This window comes from Vulpes vulpes, chromosome 9 (assembly GCF_048418805.1).
Source record: "Vulpes vulpes isolate BD-2025 chromosome 9, VulVul3, whole genome shotgun sequence".
In the NCBI taxonomy this organism is placed as follows: Eukaryota; Metazoa; Chordata; class Mammalia; order Carnivora; family Canidae; genus Vulpes; species Vulpes vulpes.
The window spans coordinates 79,368,621-79,395,011 of record NC_132788.1 but is presented as its reverse complement, the minus strand read 5'-3'; the positions used below and the strand labels follow the sequence as shown (position 1 = coordinate 79,395,011).

Here is a 26,391-nt window from a genome sequence, read left to right as displayed (position 1 = left end):
AGCTAGCAATGATAAGAGAATCTTAACAGATGTAATTTATAGCATTAATGTTGATGAAGTTAGTAACCTTTAGCAAAGAGACACAGAATCAATAGCTGCCTGAGAGTTTGCAGCTGCAGAAATTTAAGTGGGAATTGACCAGGAAGTCAGATGTAAGAGGTGCTAGAATATTTAAACCAGATGAAAAATATTTAAGGTTAATTATAAATAAGTGACAAAAAATGGAGTATTAGAATAATAATTTAACTTCCTAGAAAAACTGGAAGAATGTTTACTAAAAATATAGCAAATTTAGAGAATTATGCATTGATACATCTAAAAAAGCAACTTTAGGTATTTAAACTGCGGCTCTGAAATTGCAGAAGGGAAAATATATTTTTATAATTCAATACATGCACTTCTATTTATCAGTGCACCACCTATTTCTCTGCTTAGATTTTATGGTGTTATTATTGAGATGCTTATCATAGAGCTTACTCAATTGGACCATGGTATATCGATGTACAGAGTTAATCAACATTCCAGATAAGTGATAAGGCCTCAGGGAAGAAGCACATTAAAGCTCACTCCAACACAATGAGTTAACACCCTTGGGAATATATAGCTGTTAAACAAAACAGGGAAGCCATATTGCTCAGTGAATCCAGTGAGATCTAATGGGAATTTCAGAGTAAATTTATTTTTAAGATGTGTAGGCAGCTTAATAATTCAAAGTGCTTTTCCTATTTTAACGCAAATCACCCTACCACATCTTTTCATTTAACACTAATCAATTTGCTTAACAGATTAGGAAGGGAAAGGATGTACCCCAAGTAAAGTGATTCTTCTTATCTTTAAATTTTGCATGTATAACTCCTTTCACAGGCTCTTACAAATCTATATTACCTCTGCTGTCACAGCTTAAGTGTATCTTTTGGCTTCAGGAATTGTGGGAGTATTCAGGAGGCTCAATTTTTATGGTAGCAAAACACCTCTACAAACAAACAAAAAGTTCACCAAAAATAGAAGAGGACATCAACAAAATGATCAGGTGACTTTGAGTAACTTCAGTTCTTAGTGCTGCAGAGTGAGATATGCCTATGTCCTCAAACATTTCATATGCCTATTTCAAAATGTTTACTTTAAAAGTGCTAGTAAATAACGTCGACTTTTTATGACTTTTTGCTATTTATCCCCTTACTTACCTTTATATCAACTTAATATCAGACAGTGAGTGGTATTCTGTGGATTTTAAAAACTAGTGACTATCTCAATTAGACTCAAGGTCAAAAAACAACAGGAACTGCCTCTCTGAATAATTAGTAACATTCCAAGGAAGGCTTTCTTACTTCTCATTGTCTAATTCAGAATTCACAAATAAAACATTGTATTCAAACTAAATGAAATTAAGAATGACTTTTATGAAAGAAGATGCAATTTTTTATACTGACCTTTTTGACTTGAGAAGAAGATTTGATTGAGGGTTTGAACACTCCATTATGCACACCACCTCTTTCAACCAACTCTATTTTTAGCTGCCTACATTAGTCCCATAATGATAGCAAACACAACTACAATTGTTCAAGTCACTGTTCTAAGTTCTCTATAGTTACTCACTGAATTCTCCAAATAACCTTATGCATCAGTTATCATCCTCTTCATTTTTCAATTGAAGAAATTGAAACACAAATAATACCTGACTTGCCCAAGATCACAGAGCTTGGGAAGAGATGACATGGGTTTGATCTTTGTACAAAGTGACATCCCTAACTGCACAAGGAACACAACAGGAGTGGGTCCATGAAAAACCACCTGTGGATGTCCTTCAGCTAAAAATACCAGCCAAGTCAAACAAAACAGCAAACAATCAAGTGATGGTCAGGTAGGGTCAATATCTTTCTGTGTCCAATTGTAGAATTGAACAGATATCTCTTATAGTTAGCCTACATGAATTTGTGTTAAAGAAGGAACAAATTCCAAAAGCAGGGCAAGGTACCTTTTGAAATATAAGAAAGAAATTTTAGAATCACTTTCTGGTAGTACCTCTTATTCCTGATAAATGATCTTCATCAAAAAACACTTTAAAAAATCACTAATAGTTCTAACTATGGATTTCTAAGTGGTAGACTGGTCAGAGATAATGGATTTTTCAGTCTATTGTCATGGAGTGGAGCACAGTGAATGTTTTCTAAGCAGACAATGAGAATGGAACTTTTCACATGGCATGGCATGTGAAGTCAGAAATTATGTCCTTTTTACAGATTTGGAACCCGAGGCTCAAAACGTGTTAAAAGTCCCACATCTCTACTGGGTGGTAATGTTGTGGGGTTCATCTCCTGCTCTGTCTGTTTACAGGAACTCTCATTCTTTCCATCCTCCTGCACTTTGAATCTCATCACAGAAACCCTAAGTACAAATAAGAACAGATATCATTATCTGAGTTTCAATTGTCAGCTTCTCTATGGAGATACATAGTTTGGCTTTGGAAAAGAAAATTGCTGGTTAGTCTGTCACTCTATTTCAACTTCTCTTTCAGCTTACACACAAAATGATTTCCTTAAAATTTTAATGTTTGCAAACAAATCACATCTGATGATATCAGATTAGCTATATTTTCCAACCAAACAAGGTGTAGGAGGGGTGGGAAAATAACCTGACCTTCTTCTTGAGGTTGGAAATGCCAAAAGGCATATGTGAAAAGCCTCCAGGGGAAAATATTCACTATTTTTCACTGGTTAGGCTCAGTTTCTGTTGCCTAATCATTTTCTTATCGCCAAATATTACATATTTACACAGGTGCTTCTCCAATTTAATTGTTTGGAAGCAGTCACTGGAAGCAACACTATGTGACTCAGCTTTGGTGATACAGTCCAGCTGGGGTCTGACAGGTAAATAATTACCACTCATCAGGGCCTAAATGAATTTAGGTTCTTTAAAGTCAGATGTGGGGAAGGGGGTAAGGGTTATAAATGAACTGTTAGCAATATCAGGAGAAATAGGAGCTGAGCAGTCTAGTCTTAGCCGAAAACAACAAAGAGAAGAGTTAACAAAATAAGACCTCCACTGCCACATGTATTATAGCACAGAGCCCTCTGGCTGGGGCTCTCTCATTCCCCATCCAGGCATAATGAGCTTCGGGATCTTAGGAGCCTCTCCGTAAAACTGAGTTGGGTGATGAGCTATTTCCTTTTCAATCCTCACAAGGTATAAGCTGATGATTTCATGATGCAGAATTCAGATTTCTTAACATAAAAAGGAAAAGTAGGTCTTTCTCTGTCCTCTGTATCAATAAATACTGTTTAAAATAAAGACAAGGAATGAACCACTTGCTCCTTGATGACAAACCATGTGTTCTAAGGGCTTATTTAAATTAGCAGATTTTAGGTGGGAGGTTCTCCATCCTCAGGGGCCAGTGGAGATTTCCAGGGAGTTATTATGAAGGAGACCTACCCCCAGGCCCGAACCCCTACATGATGTATTCACAAGCTTTGAGGACATTTGTTTAAAAGTCAGCTTCTATTGGCTGTAGAAAGCCTTGCTGCCATGTTTGCAGGTCATTTTTCAGGCTCCTGGTAATGAACAAAACAGGTCTGATAATTTTCAAGAATACTCTCAGGAAATATGTGGTGCAGGACTGCAGCTTTCAAGCAGTTGACACAGAAATCTGGTTCAATCAGTGTTGAGAGCCATGCCTGAAGAAGCCTTCTGTGTTTTGGGACCAGCCAGGGTAGCTGTAACAGCCACAACAAGGCCATATTTTGACTGGTTTTCATCAATTTGACTCCGTGGTTTTGTTTCTTTTTTTTTTTTTTTTTCCTTTCTCTGCCTCTTGTAAAAGCATTTGGCTTCGAAGCACAAAAAAAGAATTTTTTAGTAGTAACTCCAAGTACTCTCTTATTGTCTCTCATAAAACGTGGGTTGGAGGATTTACCTTATGGTTTGACTCCTGGCTAGAAGTAAGCAAGAGTCCAACATCAGGGGAAAATATTAAATGACCACTTGTGATTCTCTTCTTTATTCTTTTCTTTAGTCTGAAATTGTGGTGCATGTGTGCTTGCCCTGAGCACAATTCCCACCACATCCATGAATGTGGAGGTTTGGGAGAAAAACATGCTCTCTTGTCAGAATGAGCACCCCCAAACATCACAACCCCAAAGAAAAATACCAACATCTTAAGGAAATGGTTTTGACTGAGGTCTTCCAACATGCAATACTATGTGCTGACTCAGGCAAACTTAAGGCAACATGCTGAAAACATTTACAGGCCTGGAAAATAACTGGTTTAATAATTCAAGATGCTTTTAAATTACAAAAAGAATACTTAAAAACAAATAAACCTCCCTTTCCAAAAGTAATGTTGTAGAGTAAGCCGCTCCTGAAATGAAAAATCAGAGCTCACAATCAAATGCAAATTCAGTTTCTTGGGAAACTCCCAGACAACAAAGAATCTCCACACCTCAAACCCCCAATCATGGAATGGAAGTACATGTTTCATGACTTCAAAATATTAAATGAAAACTGAAATACTTAATACCTCAGGTGTATTTTCGTCTCAGTGTCATAGATCTCAGTGCTTCCAAAGGGATTTTCCAAGGGTCCCATATTTCTGGATGCTTTTAGGAGGTTTGTTTTTTTGTTTTTATATTGCTACAGAGCAGGTACTGGGATATAGACCAAGGTTTCTTAACCTCGGCAACTATTAACACTTTGGGCTGAATAATTCTTTGCCAAGAGGACTATCTATGCATTGCAGGATGTTTCAGAACATCCTTAGCCACTACTTGGCAGATTCCAGTAGCCCTTCCCAAGTTGTGCCAAACAAAAATGTCTCCAGGCATTGCCAAGTACCTCCTGAAGAAGCAAGTTATCACCAGTTAAGAACCAATTTTACTTACTTTTACTAATTCAATCCTAAATATACTCTAAGATAGGTGCTATTGTTGTCTTCCTGTATCTTCATTATTTATAAGTAATGAGAATGTAGCTTAGAGGGCATTAAGTGGTATGTTCAATTTCATAGTCTAGTAAGTGGCAAAAAAAAAAAAAAGTCTCCAACCAGATCTACAAAACTTATACTCTATCCTACCACTGCAAACATCCAGAATTTTAGTTGAGCAATACTATAGGTGCTCTCTATAGCCCAAGATTTCTAAAAATACATAAATAAGTGAACACTTTCTTGAAAGAGTCACTAAAATGTCACTATATGTAAATTTCCTCTCAGTTCAAAGAGGTTTGTTGGAAGGTAGGGAACAATGATGCCGTTGGACATACCTGGATGTGGGTAACTGGGCCATATGTAATTGTTGCCATTTGCTTGACTCTTGCTAGCTCTTTCAGCTACTTGTATGGATATGTAAATCCAAAGCCTACCAGATTCACCACAAAGCAGACTGTCATAGCACTACTACTTAGCAACAACTACATTGTGGTAATGGAAAGAAAATGGAATTTAGGGATTGGGCATACCTTGAGTTTTCTGATAACTCTGGGAATTGGAAATTGATTAACTTCCTTTAGCTTCTGATTTCTTGTCTTTAAAAAAAAAGGACAATCACAGCTTCTTGCAAGATGGTTCTATTTAATATTTGCAAAGCCCAGGACATAGAACTTGGTAGGTAACATACACTTGGTAGAGGGATGTGAACATATTTATTGAGCTTTTAATGTATATCAAGCACTGTGCCATGTGTTTTATGTCAATTATTCAGTTTCATTCATGAGGTTCATTATCCATTGGTTATATTAGGTAGGCACCCTTTTTGCCTCTGTTTACTTATCTGTTATCTGTCTCATTCACTTGCAGAATAGCAAAGAGCATGCCTGTTTTATTCACTGTTTAACCCCCAATGCTTCCTACCTCAATCAATGTTTGTCGAGTTGGTAAATTAATGAACCAATGAAAGAAAAAAAGATACCCTTAGGAACACTCTTGTACTGTCTTCTATGAAGCATTCTTGATTCTTTCATGGTAGCATTTCTGGGATTCATTCATTTCTCCTCATTCCTGCAGCCACCATCCTGCTTCTGACTCTCACTGCCTTGAGTCTGGACTAGTGGAGCCACATCACAATCTTTGTGTGGTTTGTAGTCTCTTCGGACTCCTACTTGTGTTCCTCACAGCTGTCACAGGCATCTTCTTCACACACCCCCATCAGCAAATCATTATCATTCACTTGAAAGCTTTTCATGATCAATCCCAGCTTACCCTAACCCATCGCACCTTCTACCATTTACTAATGTTATCATTATTCCAGGCAGACCATTATTTGCTTAAACATTTTGGCATGTGAACCTGATGATCATCCTGCCATTTACTTAGTGTATAGCTTACTGAGTGCCTCTTTTGTACCAGGCACTGTGTACTATGTGTGCTACTACCACATAAAACATGATTATTGTCCTATGGAGGTTAAAATACGGTTAAGGAGAAAAGCACCAAAACAATTGTGATACATTATCAATTAATTTGCAAAGGGTACAGGATGCCAAGTAGCACCTGGAAGTGTCTGCCATCCACACTCAGGAAGTCAGAGAAATGTTCCCAGTTGGGGTTGAGAGGCGCAATATAACCCTGACATCTGACATGTAAAAAAAATGAAGAGAGCTTTGCTAGGAAAAATATTGCAGAGAGAACAGAAGAATAAAGAATATGGTTTATTTGGTGAACTGAAATAGTTAAGAGTATCTGGAGAGTAAAGAGCAAAACAGAGTTATGGGGGACAACATATGGTATGGAGAAGTGAAGACAGCCATGGGTATGTACTCTTGAGACACATGAGCCCTACTGTCAAGACAATGGAGAATTACCAAGGAATTCTGAACAGGTTAATTGAAATGCTACTATTTGAAACTCTAAAGGGGGATGGCACTGCCAGGAGGACTTAACTAAGTTACCATTTCTTCCTTATAAAATATAGCCTTATGATGCAAATCCATTTCCTAACAGGAAAAGGGAATGTCAAGAAAAAGGATTTTTGTCCTGGACATCTAGAAAAGATCTGAGAAAACCTACAGGGAGGTCTTCTCTGAGCTCTGTCAACTACTTGGGTACTTTTCCATGCCTCGGTGTGCTCATCTGTCAAATGATGGGAATGAACTGATTATATGATCTCCCAGGCTTCTTCCAGTTCCTTACTCCTCTGCATCTTGGCCTCTTACAGATAGTCATTTTAAAGCCAAAAATTTGCTAGGAAGACTCATTTGATGAGCTTCTTAAAATTATAGAAATCCACACCTCATCCTCTGAAATATAGCTACAGTAGGTATGAGATGGGAACACTTTTTTATAAAGTGCCCCAAGTGAATCTTATATGCTGATTCTCAGAGCAAACTTTTGAAGAACTCTGTAACAGGAGGATGAGTCCCTTTATTTAAATAGAAAAGAGGCCTGGGAATGTCGACTCTTTCAGGAACTGGCCCCTGTATAGTTAATCAAAAAGAGCCTGAGTACCCAATTATACCTTTAGGATGTAGAAGCCAAATTAGAATAGATCACCTCATCAGAATTGAAATGGACAGAATTAATATCACCACTTATTGATTTTATGCTTATTGATTTTAAGCCCCTGGGCCAGGGGCTTGGCACCCATTCGCTCCCGTAATTGTCACAACCAGATGGCAGCATCACTAGGTTCCAATAGTAAGGGGCTTAAAGAGGCTTGTGGCATTTGCAAGGGAGGAATAAGCATCACAAATGGTGACAGACTTCGGTTATCTTTTCTAGTTTCCCATTATCTGGTTGATGATTTTCTATCATGTAATGAACATATATGCCCTTTGCTTTAGTGTTTCTTTCTCAACACTTTTTCATGTTAACCAAAACAGCTGTCTCGCCAACATACTACCACAATACATAACTGAGGATATGTCAGTCTTTGAGGACAGCCTAAGATCAACTTTCCCATCTACTCCTTGCCTTCCAGATATGCTACTCTGGTAAAGTAGGTAAAATCAAAACTAAATGCATGAAAGAATTCATCTATGGAAATTTTGCAGAAAATAATCCATCAACCATTGAGAAAGTCAGTCAGGGTCTTAAGACCAGGGTGACTCTCTGCATGCAGAAAGATAAATAATGTTGAATTAGAATGAGCCTAACATGAGTACTCCCAAGCAAAGAGATGGAACGTAAAGAGAATTGGATTTCAAAGACTAAGCATGGATTCAGAATTAAGTAAGGAAATAGGTGTTTGGATATTAACAATTGCTCCTTGTTGTTACCATCAAAATGTTCTTGGCATTGAGGAAGATGACCCAGTAACCTGAAAAGGCTGGGTGTACAAAGCTTTAAAACAACAGTTGCCTTGAATTTTAGTTTGAGGTCACTATATAGCCTTCTGTCACAAAGGTTAATTTTCAGAAAGAACTTACACATCCATGTCTGGTACCAATTACATTAGCAATGTAACTCCCATGAAAAGAAGGAAGCTCCCATCTTAGATAACAAGGTGGCCCTTGCAGGGAATGAGTTTCAGAGACATACCTGAATTTATCTATTTTTTTTTCAAGTACGCTCCACACCCAGCATGGAACCCAACATGGGGCTTGAACTCACAATCCTGAGATCAAGACCTGAACTGAGATCAAGAGTTGGATACTTAACAGACAGAGCCACTCTGGTGCCCCCAGACCTGAATTTAAATCCTTGCTCTGCCACTTTCTAGCTATGTGTCTTTGGCAATTTTCAAAACTTCTCAGAGCTAATTCCTTCTCATTTGTAATGCAAGTAATAACCAGTACTTTAAAGAAGTATCATATAAATGAGAGGTAATGTGTAATATGCTTAGGACACAGCTTGGAAAAAGAAGTAACCATAGACAGTAAGCCCCAGACAGTAACCATGATAACTAAGCTGCATTCAAGTGAATTGGTTTCTTTGAGCTAAATTACAAATGCCACCCTTCCCTCAAGATAGAGATCTGTTAAAAGTGAGTTTCTGAATCTGCAGAGCAATGCATTATTCTGTAGCCACCTTCAAGACGCAGCCAAAATTAGGCTGCCATTTTCAACAAGCTCCACTATCGTCCAAAGCTTTCCTTATAGTTTAGTGGCAGGCATTGTTCTACACAGAAATTTTCAACATTCTTATTGCCAAAAATTCCATGAAACCATGTTTTGAGACTCTTGTATATCACAGATATGATATTTATTAAATAATAGCCTTAATTTCCTACTCTTTTTTTATTCTAAGGCAAAAATAATAGGTTTTGAAATGACATTGTTCATTCAGCAATAGTATCTGTGGAATACAATGTGTTATGTCCTCAGGATACAATGCTAATCCCTGCTCACAGTCTGATGGGGTGACAGACAAGGTAAAGGACTGAAAAAGAAATGAGAGTAGCCAAGAAAGAAGATACAGAAGAAGCGCTTTGGGCAAAGGGAAGAAATGCAAGACTTTGAGGTGACAGAAGGAGGTCAATTCCACACAGGAAAGATTTTTGGTAGGGCTAGAATGTGACTTTTCCAAAGTATTGAGTCCTGCATTGCCTCATGCTGGTCAAGTGTTTGATTTCAATTAGACTACTGCAAATTTCTCCCCCAGATCCCTGGTGCTTTCACAGACCCTGAAAGATTGATAGAGTTTAAATAACTTTGAACCAGACTAATCCAAGCAAAATTCCCAGTTTCACTGTTGAGTGTCTATACAAACTTGGGCTTGAGCTTCAACTTTGACATCTATAAATAGAAGAATAATACCTACCTTGTTAAGCAGTTGTGGCCATTAAATACAGGGATGATTTGGTTAAAGTATCTAAGGTACACCCTGTCACATGGTAGGCACTCAATAAACTTCAACCACTAGCCATAACTGACAGCTGAAATCTCTACATTTCCAATGGGTAAGCCCTGATAAAGTGCCTGTGATCAAAATCAGGTATATCAAATTTAGAGTTTTCTGTTTTGGAGACCAAAACCCCTCATTAATAATAATCATAAAACCATAATACTCACCACTTACTCTGGCCCAGACATCATGGGAAGCATTCATCTTAAATTTGTAAATCTTACAACAATCCTATGAGGTTGTTTGTATTTCATGAAACACCACTCCCATTTTCTACAAAAGAAAGAAGAAAGTTCATGAACTCAAATATATTTTGACATTTTGCATGAAACAAAGTTAAACAGATTTGTTTCCTTCCGAGCTTCTCAGAGACTTTCATCTGACAATATGCATTATCAAATCCAAGAGAGGAAAAATGTCTAAAGAGTTTTCCAAATGTATTTGACCATTAAATCCCTTTTTGCTTGGCTGCATATTAAAATACTTTTTAAACATTACTTTGTAAAAGGTTCAAAAAAGAATTAACAGCTCCGTTTTATACCCCCAGAAAACTGGGGCTCAGAGAAATTAAGTAGCTTGTCTGAGATCATACAACTAAGCAAGCAGGATGAATCATGATTTGAAACCTGGTCTAACTCTTAAAACCACACTCCTGGCCACAGGACAATTATTTCCAACTCTGCCCCAATTCTTAGAAACTGTTAAGGCTGCAGAAATAGGCCTTTGCACTAAGCTCTGACAATTCTGGATAAAATAGCCTCTTAAACCAAACCAAAGACAGGCGTCTGAGGATAGCAATCACCCCCTGTGCCGGGGAAAAAGTGAAAAGGCAAAAAGGATCCCATACCCAATTCTCTCCTACAGTAAGGAATTGCTGAAGCCTGCATTCAGAGCTCAGCCAGACATCTACCTTATTACCTCCAATTGTGCCCTGAGTTACTTCCCCCAAGTTTCAGAGTTCGTGCTGTACCCCCGTGGCCCAAAATCCTTCTCCATACCTCTCACTATTTTACTGGTGCTTACTGACAGCTCACACCTGGCTGTTCCCTCAGCACCGCAAATGCAGCCCACCACTGAGCATATTGCTAAAGTAAATAACTCACTTAACCCAAACCTAATAATCCCTCCACAAAACTCAGAGAATATGAAAAAGAATTACCCCATCCAGTTCCCTCAGCATTATGGGAACAGGCGAGCCTTTCATTTACTCCCGCAGTCCATATGTTTGAAGGTCAAACAACACCTGGATATTTCTTTGAAATAAACTAATTGAGCCTGGATGATTTAGAGTCAGTCTTGCTGAAAGGCTCACTGGATCACCAATGGTAAGGCAAGACCTGCTTTTGAAAATGCTGGATCCTCCAACCTCAGCTTTGTCAAAGGCAATGAATATTTGATGCTGTTCAAAGATTAAGACCTGGACCAAATTGAGTAAAGAGAAGAGAAAGGATTGCTTTCAAACTGCTATGAAAAGGAGCGTTGGCCCCAGGTGTTCAGGGTGGTAAAGAAATCAGAGCCAGCTAAAGAAAAATCAGGCAGAGAGCCTAAAAAGGAATAGTTCTCAACCACTAAGTGTGCATATAAAGCACCTGGGAAACACGTTAACAATGCAAGCTTCCTGGCTAGCCTTTCTCTTTTGTTCCCCTTGTAGCTGGTTTTCATGGAAACCCTGTTTGTAAGAACAACACAGAATTAACACACACAGAGACCAGTTTGATTCAGAGTGGAAGCAAAACATCAGCCTCACTAACTTGTTTTGCATCATAAGCAGCCATGTACTCCAATTGGTTGGTTTGCTTTGCGTATAGGCAGCTTCAACGTGTGATCCAAAGGTGAGCTTGGTGTGGAAACCCTTTCCCCACTTAGGCTTGGCCTCCTAAATTCAAACACATACATAGGACCTTATACTTCTTCATATCATTTATTGGCACTGTGGTGAACAGTTTTCCACTAGACAGTTAATACCCTTTCTCCCACTATACTGTCAACTCTATGAGAGCCACACCCATCTTGGGCACCACCACAGCCCCAGAACCTAGTGCATGTGGGTACATGTGGGTGCTCCCTAATCATTTCCTAAGTAAACAACTGAGTGGCATTAGAAAAAAATGACAGGGCTAACAAGAATTTCCTAGAGCAAATATATTGGCAGATAAATTTTGGAGAAAAAGAAATGAGATATTACACAGGCATTGATTTTTGTCTTATAATTTAAAAACACATTCTTCTAAGAATCTCTCTGGTTGTAGTCAGTTTTTGGAAACTGCAATAATAATAACAGTGGAACTGCAATTATAATGATGATCAGATCTAACATTTATCAAGGACTTGTATGCCTGGCTCTGTCCTAGGTTTTATCCATGCAGTACCTCACTCAGTTGTCTCAGAAAACCTATGAGGTAGGTATACCATTTTATAAGATGAAGGCACTGAAAGCTTACCATAAGAACTCTAGTCTGTCTGTGCTCTCAGTTTATAGATACTGAAAGTTCATTCATCTGAGCATGGGCTCTGTCCTGATACTAGACACTGCCGACAATAACAAGAAAACCAGATACTGTCCCAATTCTTTTGAAGTTTATAGTCTAGTGGGAGAGACAGACGTTAATAAATAACCAGACAAATGAGAAAAAATACAACTATTTTTTATGCAGAAGCAGTATATGGTATTAGGAGGAATAAGTCATCATCAACTTTCTTAGGCTAATATCTGAAGGAAAAGTGGACACTAACCAGGGAAGAAGAAAAGGAAGGAGCTTTCCAGAAAGGGGAAAGAGCTGTTTAAAGGTCCTCTGGTAGAAGGAAACATGGTGCTATAGGAGGGAATGGGAAGAAAAATCTGCAAGAGGATGGAATGGTGAGAGCAAGAGGCCAGACATAGCCAGAAAGGTAGGTAAGCTCTAGAACAGTGGTTTTCAAACTTAAGTATACACATCATAATCATCTGGAGGACTTGCTAAAACATAGTCTGCTAGACCTCATCCCCAGAGTTTCTGATATATTAGATTAGAGTAGGAGCCAAGACTTTGTATTTGAAAACATACACCTGGGTGCTGTTGATGCATTCTTAGACTTATTTTGAGAACCACTGCCCTAGACTCTACAGCATCTGGTAGGCCAGGGGATGGATTTCTGATTATGTCCTAAGGAGAACAAAAATATTATTGAAGGATTCTAAGCATGGGAGTGACATAACCCAATTTATATGGCCAGGGCAGGGGGCGGGGATCACTCTAGCAACAGGGTAGAGAAAATGCTGCAGGGAGGCCAACGTGGATGGGGGTAGACCGATCAGAAGGTATATAGCATTTGTTTAGTAAAAAGATAGTTGTGGTTTAGATTAGGTCAATGGCAGTAGAGACAGAAGCAGATGGATTCAAGAGAGATTTAGGAGGATGAAACTAATAGGACTTGGTAGTGAATATGACGGTTAAGGGAGAGAATAGTTCCTTGGCTTCTACTTGAGCAATGAGACAGTGCTACAGTTCACTGAGAGAGAGTCTGGATAAAGACCAGGCCTAGAGAAGAAGATCATGAGCTCAGTCTTGGACTTGCTGAGTGTGAGGTCCCTTTGAAGCATTCAAAAGACGGCAAGTAGACAGTTAATATATGGGTCTGGAGTTAAGTGGTGAGATCAAGACTGGAGATAAAAATTGTGAGTCATCTGAGAATATGTACGATATGAAACTATGGGGGTGGATGAGATCACCAGGGAGAGAAATTAGAATAAAAAGAGGAGAAGGCATAGGACCTCCAACATTTAATGTCTGCATAGAAGGTGAGCCAACCCACAAGAGAGACAAGTAGTATTAGGACAAAAATCAGGAAAAATTGTGCCCTGAAGCCAAGGGAAGGGAGACAGCTGTACTTGATCGTGAAAGCACTGTTCAGAAGTCAACTAAACTGAAGACTGAGGAATGTCTGTTGGATTTAAGAAGGTATAAGTGACCATGATGAGAGATAATTTGGTGAAGGAAGAGAAAAGAGAAGGGGAACAGGCTATCCTGTCTCCTAGTGTCACTAAAGGAGATCTCAAGAGTACAAGGTCTGAGGTCCTGGTCTTATTTTTCTCAGTGACCCTTGGAGAATGGACAATCAAGGGAAGATGTACTGACTAGGCCAGTGGAGGGTAAAGACAATATAAGGACCACAGAAGCCCTTTAACTTACATGAGGAGTCTGCCTGAATGTCTATGTGGGAATTTTTTTTTCTGACCCAAATCAGTCCTTGCTCAACAGGAAACATAGAATTTGGGATTCAGAGCCAGGTGTATAAACCAGCTTGGCTCTGCAACTTACCAGCTGCGTGACCTTGGACAAGATGCTCAACCTATCTGAGATTCATTTTTCATTCACGGATAAAATAAGTATAAGAATAGGTACCTTGAAATATGATTGTAAAGGATAAACTCTTCAGTTTATGTGCCTAACTCACATCAAACAATAAATGCATTGAACCAGTGACGAGTGGGGCACACAAAGACAAAGAAGAATAAAGAGGGGCAAGCTGACAAGATGGCCTTGGTTTCCAAAAGTTACCCTGAAATCCCAGGAATTTGGGCTTTTTTTTATGCTAGCCCCTCTAAAGAACTTGTAAATCCATTTTAAGTCCATTCTCTACAGATTGCGTCTTCTTCTATCCATGTAGTACTCTTTCAAAAAGGAGCATGTTGGAGTTGTTTTTTAAAATTCAAGTTTTTACTGTTTAGCTTCTATTTAAATAAAAACAAGTAATGAATAATACATATTCTCCTTGTTTTATAACTCACCTCATTACTTGTTTTTATTTAAGATTACGCAGAAAAAACAAACATAAGAAAAAAAAAAACAAAGCATGGCCTAATATGTTTCCCTAGGAAAAACAACCAGAATAGACACTGAAAATGTGTACCATTCATTCATTCATTCAACTAATCAGTCATGAACACTTACTGAGGAATAGGCCCTAGGCTAGGATCAAACAAAAAGAATCAGATGTTGTTGTTTTTAAACTCCCATCCTGCCAGATACAGCATTGACTCACTGTTTACAGTAGAAGTAGAGTCAACAGATTGGATGCCAAAGGGAAGAGACGTGATTTATGCATCTATTTTCTGCAATTTGGTACAAGGAGACCATAAAATTAATGCATGATATTTTCACATCAAGTTCATCATCCACCTAATGCCAAGTTAACGGCAATAGAAAAGTCATTCAGAAAAATTTCTCCATCCTGTAAAATTGCTAATTAACTCATGAGAATACTAGTAGTAATGAGTATGATGATTAAACCTTTACCTTTAGTATTTAAAAACAGTGTACATGCATTAATGTGTATTATCTCTTTTATCTGGTAAAAACCTCATGGAAAGGACACTATTAGCATTCCCATTTTATAGACAAGAAAACTAAAACCAGCATAGATTAAGAAATTTGCCCAAGGTCACAAAGTTTAAGTGGCAGATCTGAGACCTAAAAGCATGCACTCTATGGTGTAACTCCCCTTTTTAAATTAACTTACTTTGGGGTCCAAACTTTAAAAACTAGTTCTGGATGTTATAAATGCTATACCTGTGTAGCCCATTCACTGACTCTTTGAACATCACTATGGCCCGTGCAAATCAAGTGTGAAACTACCTTTTCTCTCCCTAGGAGTATTTTTTTTTTTTTTTTAAGCTGCTCTGCAAAGCAACATCGGTACCCACCTCATTTTTCAACTTCCAAAACTAGCCTTGCCTATCGCCTCTCCAAAAGGGGAGCCCCATCTAATTGGCCCTCAAGAGTTTTCTGCAAATTAATCATTCTGAATCCTGAAGCTCAGCAGAAAGTTTCTCATTCTGCCCTGAGTGCAACAAGCATTTCTGGCTCTAAAAGAATGTTTTTACTCACTGCCACAAAGGCCTGTGAGAATAGCCAAGAGGAAATGGCAGGACTGTTCTTAACTGTGAGGTCATCTGGTGCTGGTGGCCCAGAGACCTAAGGAAAAAGATTATTCTCTCCTTGGGGTAAGATTGTCTAGCTATAAACTTGTTGTTTTACTGTACCCATTGTTATTTCAAGGACAGTCTCATCTCCCCAAGGAGCTTTTTTTTTTTTTTTTTTTTTTTTTTTTTTTTTTTTTTGGGCCATTCACGGTCATTTGCAATTTTCACTGAGCTACAACCCTAGTTAGCTAAGCATTGGATTCCTGCACTATTTGGGTGTAACTTCTTTAATAAAGTATCTAATCACTTCATGTCTAGGGCTTATATGCTTTGTGAAGTTCTGAACACCAGTAAAACACAAATTTCCTACTTTCTGTTCAACATAGTTGTAGTGCCTTTACCCCAAGGATATCCTTGGTTTAAACGTGAATAAGTTTTTCAAAGCATTTATTAATATATGCCAGCCTCTATGCCAAAAGGTCATACATGCTATTCCTTATAAGATCTCCTGGACATGACAATTCTTATTCTTACTTTACTGATGAGAACATGGTTAAGTGACTTGCTCAAAAATGTTAGTAATGTCTGAAGTTGGGTAATGGGTACATGAGCGTTTATTTTGCTATTTTCTCTAATTTTATTTATGTTTGATATTTTTCAAAAGGTAATTATCATTGCTCTTGCTCTTACATTCACTTTTCCAAGCCTGTGGTTTCAAATGCAAGTCTATTAAGCCTGCAAAGCCCAAGCTCTTAAACATAACCATACTGTTGACTATTGCCCAGTTGAAAATGTTAGCCAATGTTTACATAATGCCAAAACAACTTCTTAGAAAACCAAAACCCAAACCAAAACGAGTTAGTCTTTCTCATGTACTCAGTAGCAGGCAGCCATCCTAAAATGACTCTTGGATAGAAATTCTTGAGTGTATCCCATTACAAAAAAGCATTTCCTAGGTGAAAATGACTGTTTTTCTCAGTCCAGTCAAACCTGCATGCTCACCATGGATCAGCTTTATTAATTTATTTTGCATTCCATTTATGGCATCAGCTCCCCCTTCTTAACAGGTATTGCAGGCCCAAGAGAAGCAAATATGGCAGCTGACTACAGCCCCAGCATAAAATGAGCACTGCATCGGTTATTTATCCCTTGTGACACAACCTCCTCTCAAATAATGATTGGAGGATGTTTGAGACTGAGTCTAGATGATTCTTTTATTAAACACCTAACAGCTATCCACAACTCGTATTTCCATAACCAACCACTATTGATTTTATGGCTTCATTCCTTTGTTTCTTAAAGTGACATGAAAAAACATTTGTTTTATAAATAAAAGCAATAAGTTTATTGTCTCTTGGTAGACTTTTATAAACCCCCACAGTACATTCTGCTGTCTTCAGATATTGGGAAACTAGGCCTAGGATTACTAACACCAATTCTATAACATTTATGAACAATTTCTAGCCCCAACTGTTACAGACTGTATTCACATGACTTGCTGTTTGATTGTGTCCTTGAGGAAACAAGATTCCTCCTTTTTGCCAAAGTTTGGTTTAAGTGAACTTCAGACTTGCTTGAAGAATAGTTTCTAGAGAAGTGTGGAGTTCTGGGAAGCATCAACTATCTGTCAGAGGGTGGGGTTAGCATTACTTAGTTTGCAAAAAGAAGGAAAATAATTCTACTGAGTTTAAGAGCATAAACTGGGGCGGGGGTGGGGGCTGCTATTAGGTTGTATTCTTTACTTATCACTAAAATGGCTTATTGAGATAAATCTTCTCAGGGGAGATCCTTCTGATGCTGTGGTTTTTGAACAACGAGGAAAACATTTTGATCTACTGAAAAATGCTGATAAAGACGTCATATAGGAGCCATTTTCTTGGTCAAGTCTGTTATTCTGTAAACATCCATATCTGATATAACTTATTTAAACATTGCAAAAGCTATTTAAAGGCCTCTCTACCTCTTGTTAAAATAGACAAAAATTGATGTATCTGAGCAAACTGTATCTTGGCATTAGGGAGATAAGATCAAAAGATGAACAAAGGTTGAACCCCATTCCATGCCCATCCCATTCCCTGACCACCACCCACATTAAATTTAAGGAAATATGTCCTTTGTAATTTTCAGGCTTGATGTCTTTTTTTTTTAATCAATTTAATTAACATATAGTGTATTATTATTTTCAGAAGTAAATTTAGTGATTCATCAGTTGCAAATAACACCTAGTGCTCATTACATCAAGTGCCCTCTTTAATCCCTACCACCCATTTACCCCATCCCCCTACCCACTTCCCCTCCAGCAACCCTGTTTGTTCCCTATAGTTAAGCATCTTTTATGGTTTGTCTCTCTCTCTGATTTAGTCTTCTTTTACTTTTCCTTCCCTTCCCCTATATTCATCTGTTTTGTTTCTTAAATTCCACATATGAGTGAAATCATGTATTTGTCTTTCTCTGACTTATTTCACTTAACATAATACCCTCTAGTTTCATCCTTAATCTAGGAGTTTTTATGTTTCTCAAACTTTACAATCTGTATTATGAATATTTGATTATATGACCAACCCCCACACACACACAATTGGTAGCATACAATTTACACACAATTGGTAAAATATTAATATGATGACCTCACTACGATATAAAGGAGAAATAAAGAAACAAGGACTAATAATAAAATAAATTAGCATATTTTAAAATATAAGGACTAAGGCACAATTATGCTAAAGACATATTGATGCTTCATCTACTTACATTAAATCATTTTGGATTTAAGAAAAGTTAGAGTATACACAGAATGTGTCTATTCTTTCCCTTCCCATTGACATTTTGAAATGAGAACTAAATAAGAACATTCACATATATATGCATAGAATTCCCATGAATGTGACAGCTACCAATTTAAATTGAAACTCAATTCCAAATTTTCACAAGTGGTATTGTCATTGATGACATTATTTTCTGAAATGGTGAACAATGCTTGGAAAAACTCTGAAGGTGAGCCAACTATAACCTACTCTCTGTAGTTGCAATGCTGGAAAATGTAATGATATTAAACCATTATCTATCTATCATCTATCTATTATCTATCTATCTATCTATCTATCTATCTATCTATCTATCTATCTATTTTTCTACCTATCATCTATCTACCTATCTATCCATCCATCCACTATCTATTATCTATCTAATCTGGGTTCTACCTAAGATTATCACATGCAGGTTTTTCAACCAAATGAATGTCCAGCAGGATATCTGGAAGTTATATAAGACTGAAAAACATTACCTATTTGTGCCATCTCACACATTATAGGATGCCTAGCCCCCAGATCCCCCAAAAGCCTCCTGGTGGTTATGTACCCTTTAAGAACCAATGTCTAATGACACCAACGCTTTCCTGCACAATTCATGGTGTGGTTCTGACAAGTGATGGCCTATTCTCACCTTCTTCCTAGATACATCCTTCATGTTTTAGAGCTCAGTAAAGTCATTCCCTCACCTTAGACCTGGCCTGCTGTTAACTCCTCTAGCTGGACCAGATCTCTCCTGCTTCTGAATGCCTGTTACATTGATTATATCTGGGGTATACGTCAATGAGTAATTATCTGCTAGCCCATACTGATATCCACAAGCTTCATATGAGGGTGTCTTATCCCTCTAAATCAACTGTAAATTCCTTAAAAGGATTATTTCTATTAACATGATTCTGTAGGGGCATTTGTGGACTGAAGTTGAGTTAATAAAACTGAAAGTCTTTACAGGTGGATTTTATGCAGTTTGGGTTTGTGAAAATGCAAACTTGAAGCAATCCAGACTATAACTCAAACTTTCAAGTTTTTATTCTACCTGAATATTACCCCCATAGTACAAATTCTCCCTAATTCCTATTCCCAGGGCCTAGCACTCTTTCTCATTTTGAACTTATTTCTGTGGTTCTCAGAAACCAATCCATCAACTTTCTCTAAACCAGTGTATCCTAAATCATGGTCTGTGTATACTGCCTGTGTCATAATCAACCAAAGATAATTGTTAAAAACAAAATAAAACAGAAAAAACAAAAAGCCAATACTAGATGCTGTCACCTGGAATCTATGCTTTGTGAAACACTGCTCTGTAGAATATAAGCTAATTATTTCATTGTGAAACCATTCATCCATGTTTCTTGGATGAATATGAGCAGGACTTTTATATTAAATAGAAACCCAATCAAAATGGTAAGGTTGCCTCCAAATCCTACTTAAAAATCTTACAGACCATAAATCTCATGAAAACCAAAGTTAAAAAGTGGAATCATGTTGGCAATTGACTTTTAGTGATACTGTTTACTTTGTTTCATGGCTTCATCATTTGGCATTTGCTCATTATTCAATCAATGTTTTGCCTATGTGACACATCATTTTGCTAGTCAAAATCTGTATTTTGGGGTGCCTGGGTGGCTCAGTCAGTTAAGTAGCTGACTTTGGCTCAGGTCATGATCACAGGGTCCTGGGATCAAGCCCTGCCTCAGGTTTCCTGCTCAGCAGGGAGTCTGCTTCTCCCTCCCTCTCTGCCCCTCCGCTTGCTCATGCACTCTCTTTCTCTCTCTCTCAAATAAATAAATAATTTTTTAAAAGATTTTACTTATTTATTCATGAGAGATACAGAGAGAAAGAGGCAGAGACACAGGCAGAGGGAGAAGCAGGCTCCATGCAGGGAGCCTGATGTGGGACTCGATCCCAGGTCTCCAGGATCACGCCCTGGGCCAAAGGCAGGTGCTAAACCGCTGAGCCACCCAGGGATCCCCAATAAATAAAATATTTTTTTAATTCTGTATTTCATTCCCTGATATATACAAATATATGCATTTGAAAAAAAAATCATGTCAAAAGTCCTCAGGGGGGAAAAATCAAGAACGGTTAATTCCCTACAATACATTCTTCTGCTGAATTGGAGACTCCAAGGAGGGCAACGACTATCTCTCCTGTTTACTCCTACTCCCCCTTTTGTTGTTTGAGCCTGACACATACTGGACAACTCATATGAATGAATGAAAGAAACATTCATATAAAAATATATGAGATATATATATGTGTATCTCATATATATACTGGAACATTCAAATTTAACGAAAGTGATCATTCATTCATTTGATAAATATTCCTACTGTGTGGATTTAGCTCCATGAGGATACTGCCATTGACTATAAGAAGTTAAATTTCCTAATAATCACAACAGCTACAGTTATGGAGTATTTAATCTCTGCAAGGCACTGTGTTGAGTGTTTCACAGATATTATCTCATTTAATACTTATAGCCACCCCCAAGGAAGCAGGTACTAGTTTTTGTATTTCTGGGGATAAGAAAACTAATGCCCAGAAAAGTAAAGTAACTTTCCACTTATAAGCAGCAGAAGAAGAATTCCAGGCCAGCCCTGGCTACCTCCAAAGTCCGTATTCTGAATCATGCCACCCTTCTGTTCTGTGTTGGGGTTATAGGAAATGTGAGTACACATAATCAGACTATGATCAGAAAGCTGGAGGTCACAGGGACAAACAAGATAAAGTGTCAAGGAGCTAATAATAATGGTATACTTGATGGTTCAGAGCCAGAAGTGGTGATGCCTGGCCCCTCACATCTGTTCTTAGCTTGTTGTTTGCAGCTACCCAAAAGGAGGGCAGAAGAAAGATGAAATTAACTATATGGGTTTCATTGCAGACTGGGCCAACTGCCATCATTGATAGAGAAACCTAGAATCCAGGCTCAATTTGGAGAGTCACCAAGAAGTGGATTATAGATACAGACAGTTTATGTGACCCAGCCAGCACCATGTGCAGGTACAGCTGGATCTGAGACCATGGCTAATGTTCTATGGAACCTTCACCTTGTGGTCCTTGGCCCTTCCCTGAATCTAGAGAGCCACTGATGGCATTTCTTCTCCCTGCTTCCTCCTTGTGAAAATGGGGGCTCCAGTCTCACTTCTTAGTGCTGTTTGTTTGAGCAAAAGGAGTAGGACACTCAGTACATAGAACAGGAGTGCATTGGAGCATGCCTTTGCCAAGCTCTGTGCAATAAGGTACATCCCTTATTCACCAAAGAGTCATTCCTGTCCTCTAGTAAAACTCTCCAGATCAAACTGAATGCAAAATGAAATTAAGTGCTTAGAGAAAATGTACCACACCTATATATCAGGCTCACTACCAGATATTTTATATGGATATATATATGTATATATGGATATATATACACATATATTTTATATGTGTAATTATGATCCCAACTACCCTGTGAGGTTGGCACTCTGTCCCCTTTACAGATGAGAGAACTAATACAGAGCAGGGATAAATACATTCAGTTCTGCTATAATGTTTGTTTCAACATAATTGATATTTTAGGAAACAATTTGAACCTAATGTGAATTGGTGATTTTTTTTTAATGTTCATGCTTATTTGTCACTGCAACACGGACTGGGTGGATGTAGAAACTGCTCTTGGCTGAACTGAGCCCCTGGGAATACACAAAACACAAACATGCACATCCACCATCTGCCTCAGGTCCTCAATAGTATTCTGAGCCACACCGTCCCCATCTGGTGCTAAAACCTTTGTCCCATTTCAGATAGCCTGGCTTCCACCACTTCACAAATGCCCACAAACTGCAACCCTTCCCACACCCATTTCCACAAGCAAACTTAAAACCTTTTCCAGGTTAGGTGCAATATTTATTGTCATATTTATGCATTTCCCAGCTATTTAACAAGTGTAAATTACCATTTAGATTCCTAAACACTGACAAGTTGTTGTGTTTTGTGTCCCTAGTTTCATTATCCTCATAAGCTCTGTGGCTTTTATCGCCCAGTTTTGTAAAGCACAGTGATTTTCAGAAACACGTATGTTGTGTTATAGCATAATTATTTGTAACTTGCCCAAGGTCTCACGGCCAAGTACTGGCCCAGCAGAGATTCAACACAATTTGCTAAAGACCCAACCTAATTTCTTAACCAATGTATTTTTCTGCTTTCTGCTTTCTGTTTTAATCTTCACAGAAAACTTAAGAGGACCTTTTGATTTACAATCTTAACTTGAAGAAACTGAGATTCAAAACATGCCCAAGGAAAATGAGGACCAAGTTAACCATAAAGGATAACTCTGAAATTCACACTCAGATCTAGATCTGTTTTCTTCAAAGTATTTTACCCAGGTCAGGATTCCAGCAGAGTGTACAAATGGAAAGGGTTTCTGGTGAATGGGAAATGCCACAAGTCTAAACAGTTCTTCATAGGGGTGCTTGGGTAGCACTGTTGGCTGAGCATCTGACCCTTGATCTTGGCTAGGGCCTTGATCTCAGTGTCTTGAGTTCAGGCCCTATACTGGGGCCCAAATTTTAGATAGATAGATAGATAGATGATAGATAGATAGATAGATAGATAGATAGATAGATAGATGGATAATAGATAAACGGGTCTTCACTGGTAGCTCACTAACACCACCCTCCTTAACTAGATGAAGATAGGTCCTTAAAATCTGAACCATGACCTGAACTATTTATCTATTCACTCCCTTTTGTTATTCATTCATTCTTACAAGTATTTATTGAATAGGATGGTGTTCCTTCCATCTGAAATGCTCAATTCCAATACCTAACCTTTAGGTCTTACCCTAGACATCAATCCTGAGGTTGCCTTCCACAATCTATGTCCCACCAGACTAGATGGGAGGTTCCTTCACTGATAGCATTCCTTGGTCAAACATCCCCAGTACCTCCTACTAGCAAAGATGGCATGATTATTTGGAAAGAGCTCTTTGATCACCTGCCCCCATGTGATGGTAAGCCCAATGAGAGCAAACCATGTTTGTCCTTTTTTTCATGTGTATCCCCAGCACTCAGTGTCATACTACCCACCTAGTTGGAGCTCAATAAATACTTGACTGCTTTACTGATAACCTTGGACCTGGCATAGATATAAAAGGAAACCCAGAGTACAGCGAACATCTTCTACCTAGACAGGCGCCCCTTCAACAATTAAAGTTTTACAGGTTATTGAAATTCTTGTGCTGGAGGGGTACATCCCTGCAGTGTGTGCACAGAAGGATTGTAAAGAAAAAGTAGCTGACAGACGAAAACTGATCCACATCAGCTTCTATAAACGGACCATGAAATCATCAGGTTCCTTGGTCTTTTATTTGTTTCTGGATGGAATCCCAGGCAGGGAAGATAACCTTCACCTCAGAACAATGTGGTGCATCATATGTAAATGTAATGAGATGATGAATTATTCCAGTGTCATTATACCCATGATTTATGGGGAGGCATTATCTGCTAAAAGCCCGGGCTGAAAGAATATTGATTTCGCTTTTACTGAGACAGCCATTTAAAACTTTTTAAAGACAGTAAATGATTGTTTAAAAGACCAACTTCAAAAAGGCCAGTTTCAAACCATTTGATGGGGAGGGGGATGGAACGGAAGCAGAAATGGTGATGCAGCTCTTTAAGAGCCAGTTGGACACAGTTAGATCCTCTCACTCTATAATCTCCTGGAACACCTTGCACTTCTCCTTTGTAGCACTTGGCTGCACTCACAAAATTTTATACCAAATTTTGCTTTAGGACCGTTTCTAGGTTCAAAGCTGAATTTTTTTTCCTGGACAAATAATTTTCTTGATCTTTCTCACTCAATTTATTTTGAAATCCAGAAGCAGTGGATTGATGCTATTTGGTAGCAGTACTGGGTGGTGATAGGGAGTTTTCTTTTGTCCTTTAAGTCAAATAACACAATTTTCTAAATCACATGTTATCATGCTGATAGTAAATTATGCGTTCCCCAGAATATAGGGTGAGCATGCATGGTGAATTTTTAAAAAGGAGGATATGACAGTATGGAACAGGGTGGTAGATTTGAGTCTAAGTTAGTGAATTTGAAGAAATATGTTCTTGTACTCTATAGCATCTCATAGTCTGTAGCTGAATTTTCTGCCATGCAAAAGGAAGGAAAATTGATATTTTTCAAGTATCTTCAATATGACAGTCACTTTATAACCATGTTTTAGTTAATCCTCCCAACAAATTTTCAGGATAGTTGTTATTGTTTGCATTTACAGATAAGGCAACTGAGACCTGGGATGGTAAGTCTAAGGTTTCAACAACAGTTGACAAAGCCTGACTTTGAACCCAGTAGTATTTGATTCTTAAACCTCTTGCTTTTTCCAGGACCTTCTTTGCATCTCAGTTCATAAGATCAGGTATTCTCACCAAGGAGAAAATCTTAGTCTTCAGAAGTAGTGTACAAGGATTTTTATTTCTCCATGTCCTTGCCAGCACTGGTTATTGTCTGGCCTTTTATTTTATCATTTGACCTTTTATTTTAGCCATTTTAATGGTATTAAATGGTGTTTCATTATAGTTTTATTCTTCATTTCTCTGATAGCTAACGATCTTTGCATATGCTTACTGGTCATTTGTATATCTTTGGAGAAAAGCATATTCAAAATCTGTACCCATTAATTTTGTCATTTTATTATTAAGTTCTTTATATAATTTAGATCCAAGTCCCTTATGGAATATATGACTTGCAAATATTTTCTCCCATTCTGTGGGTTATTATCTTTTCTCTTTCTTGATGGCGTTAAGTACAAAAGTTTTAAATATGGTAAAGTCTAAACTATCTCTTTCTTGTTTCTTGTACTTTTGGTATCATATCTAAGAATCCATTGTCTAACAAAGTCACAAAGACTTACTCATATTTTCCTTTAAAAGCTTCATAGTTTCAGCTCTTGCCTTTAGGTCTATCTATGATCCATTTAGCATTAAGTTTTATTTATGGTATGAGGAAGGGGTCCAACTTCATTCTTTTGCACATGGATCCCGTGTAGCAGCACCATTTGTTGACAAGATTGTTTTTACCTCCTTGAATTCTCCTGGTCCCATTGTAGAAAATCACTGTACTATAAATGTGAGAAGTTATTTCTGGATTTTCATTTCAATCCCATGGATCTACATATTTATCCTTATGCCAGAACCATACTATCTTAATTACTAACTTTGTAGTAAGTTTTTAAGTTGGTTATGAGTCCTCCAACTCTGATTTTCCTTTTTAAGGTTGTTTTGCCTATTTTAGATCCCTTGAATTTTCATATAAATATTAGGTTCATCTTGTCAATTTCTGGGAAAAAAAAGGTAGCTTGTATTTTGAAAAGAATTGCATTGGATTAATGTTAAAATGTCCGTATTACTCAAAGAAGTCAGCAGATTCAATGCAATCCCTGTCACAATACCAACAGCAATTTACACAAAACTAGAACAAATAATACTAAAATTTGTACAGGCCCTAAATAGCCAAAGCAATCCTCAGAAAGAACAAAACTGGAGGTATCACAATACAAGTTCTCAAGATACACTGCAAAGCTTTGGCAATCAAAACAGTATGGTACTGGCATAAAAATAGACACAGAGATTAACAGAATAGAATTGAAAACCCAGAAATAAACCCCGATTTATATGGTCAGTTAATATATGACAAAGGAGGCAAGAATATACAATGGGGGAAAAGACAGTTCCTTCAACAGATGATGCTAGGAAAACTGGACAGCTACATGCAAAAGAATGAAAGTAGACCACTTTCTTATACCATATACAAACATAAACTCAAAGTGTATTAAAGATCTGAATGTTAAATCTGAAACCATAAAAATTCTAAAAGAGAATGAATATAGGCAATAGTTTCTCTGACATCAATGATAGCAACATTTT

General features: G+C 37.9%; 1 long non-coding RNA gene across 1 annotated transcript in view; it reads left to right on the top strand.

The window, feature by feature from the left end:
- LOC112909279 (uncharacterized) overlaps positions 1–26,391 on the top strand; it is a 363,316-nt gene that overhangs the window by 321,639 nt on the left and 15,286 nt on the right. The window contains exon 18 of the long non-coding RNA XR_011994350.1: positions 2,776–2,867. This is a non-coding gene — a long non-coding RNA (uncharacterized lncRNA). The remainder of the gene's footprint in view (positions 1–2,775; positions 2,868–26,391) is intronic.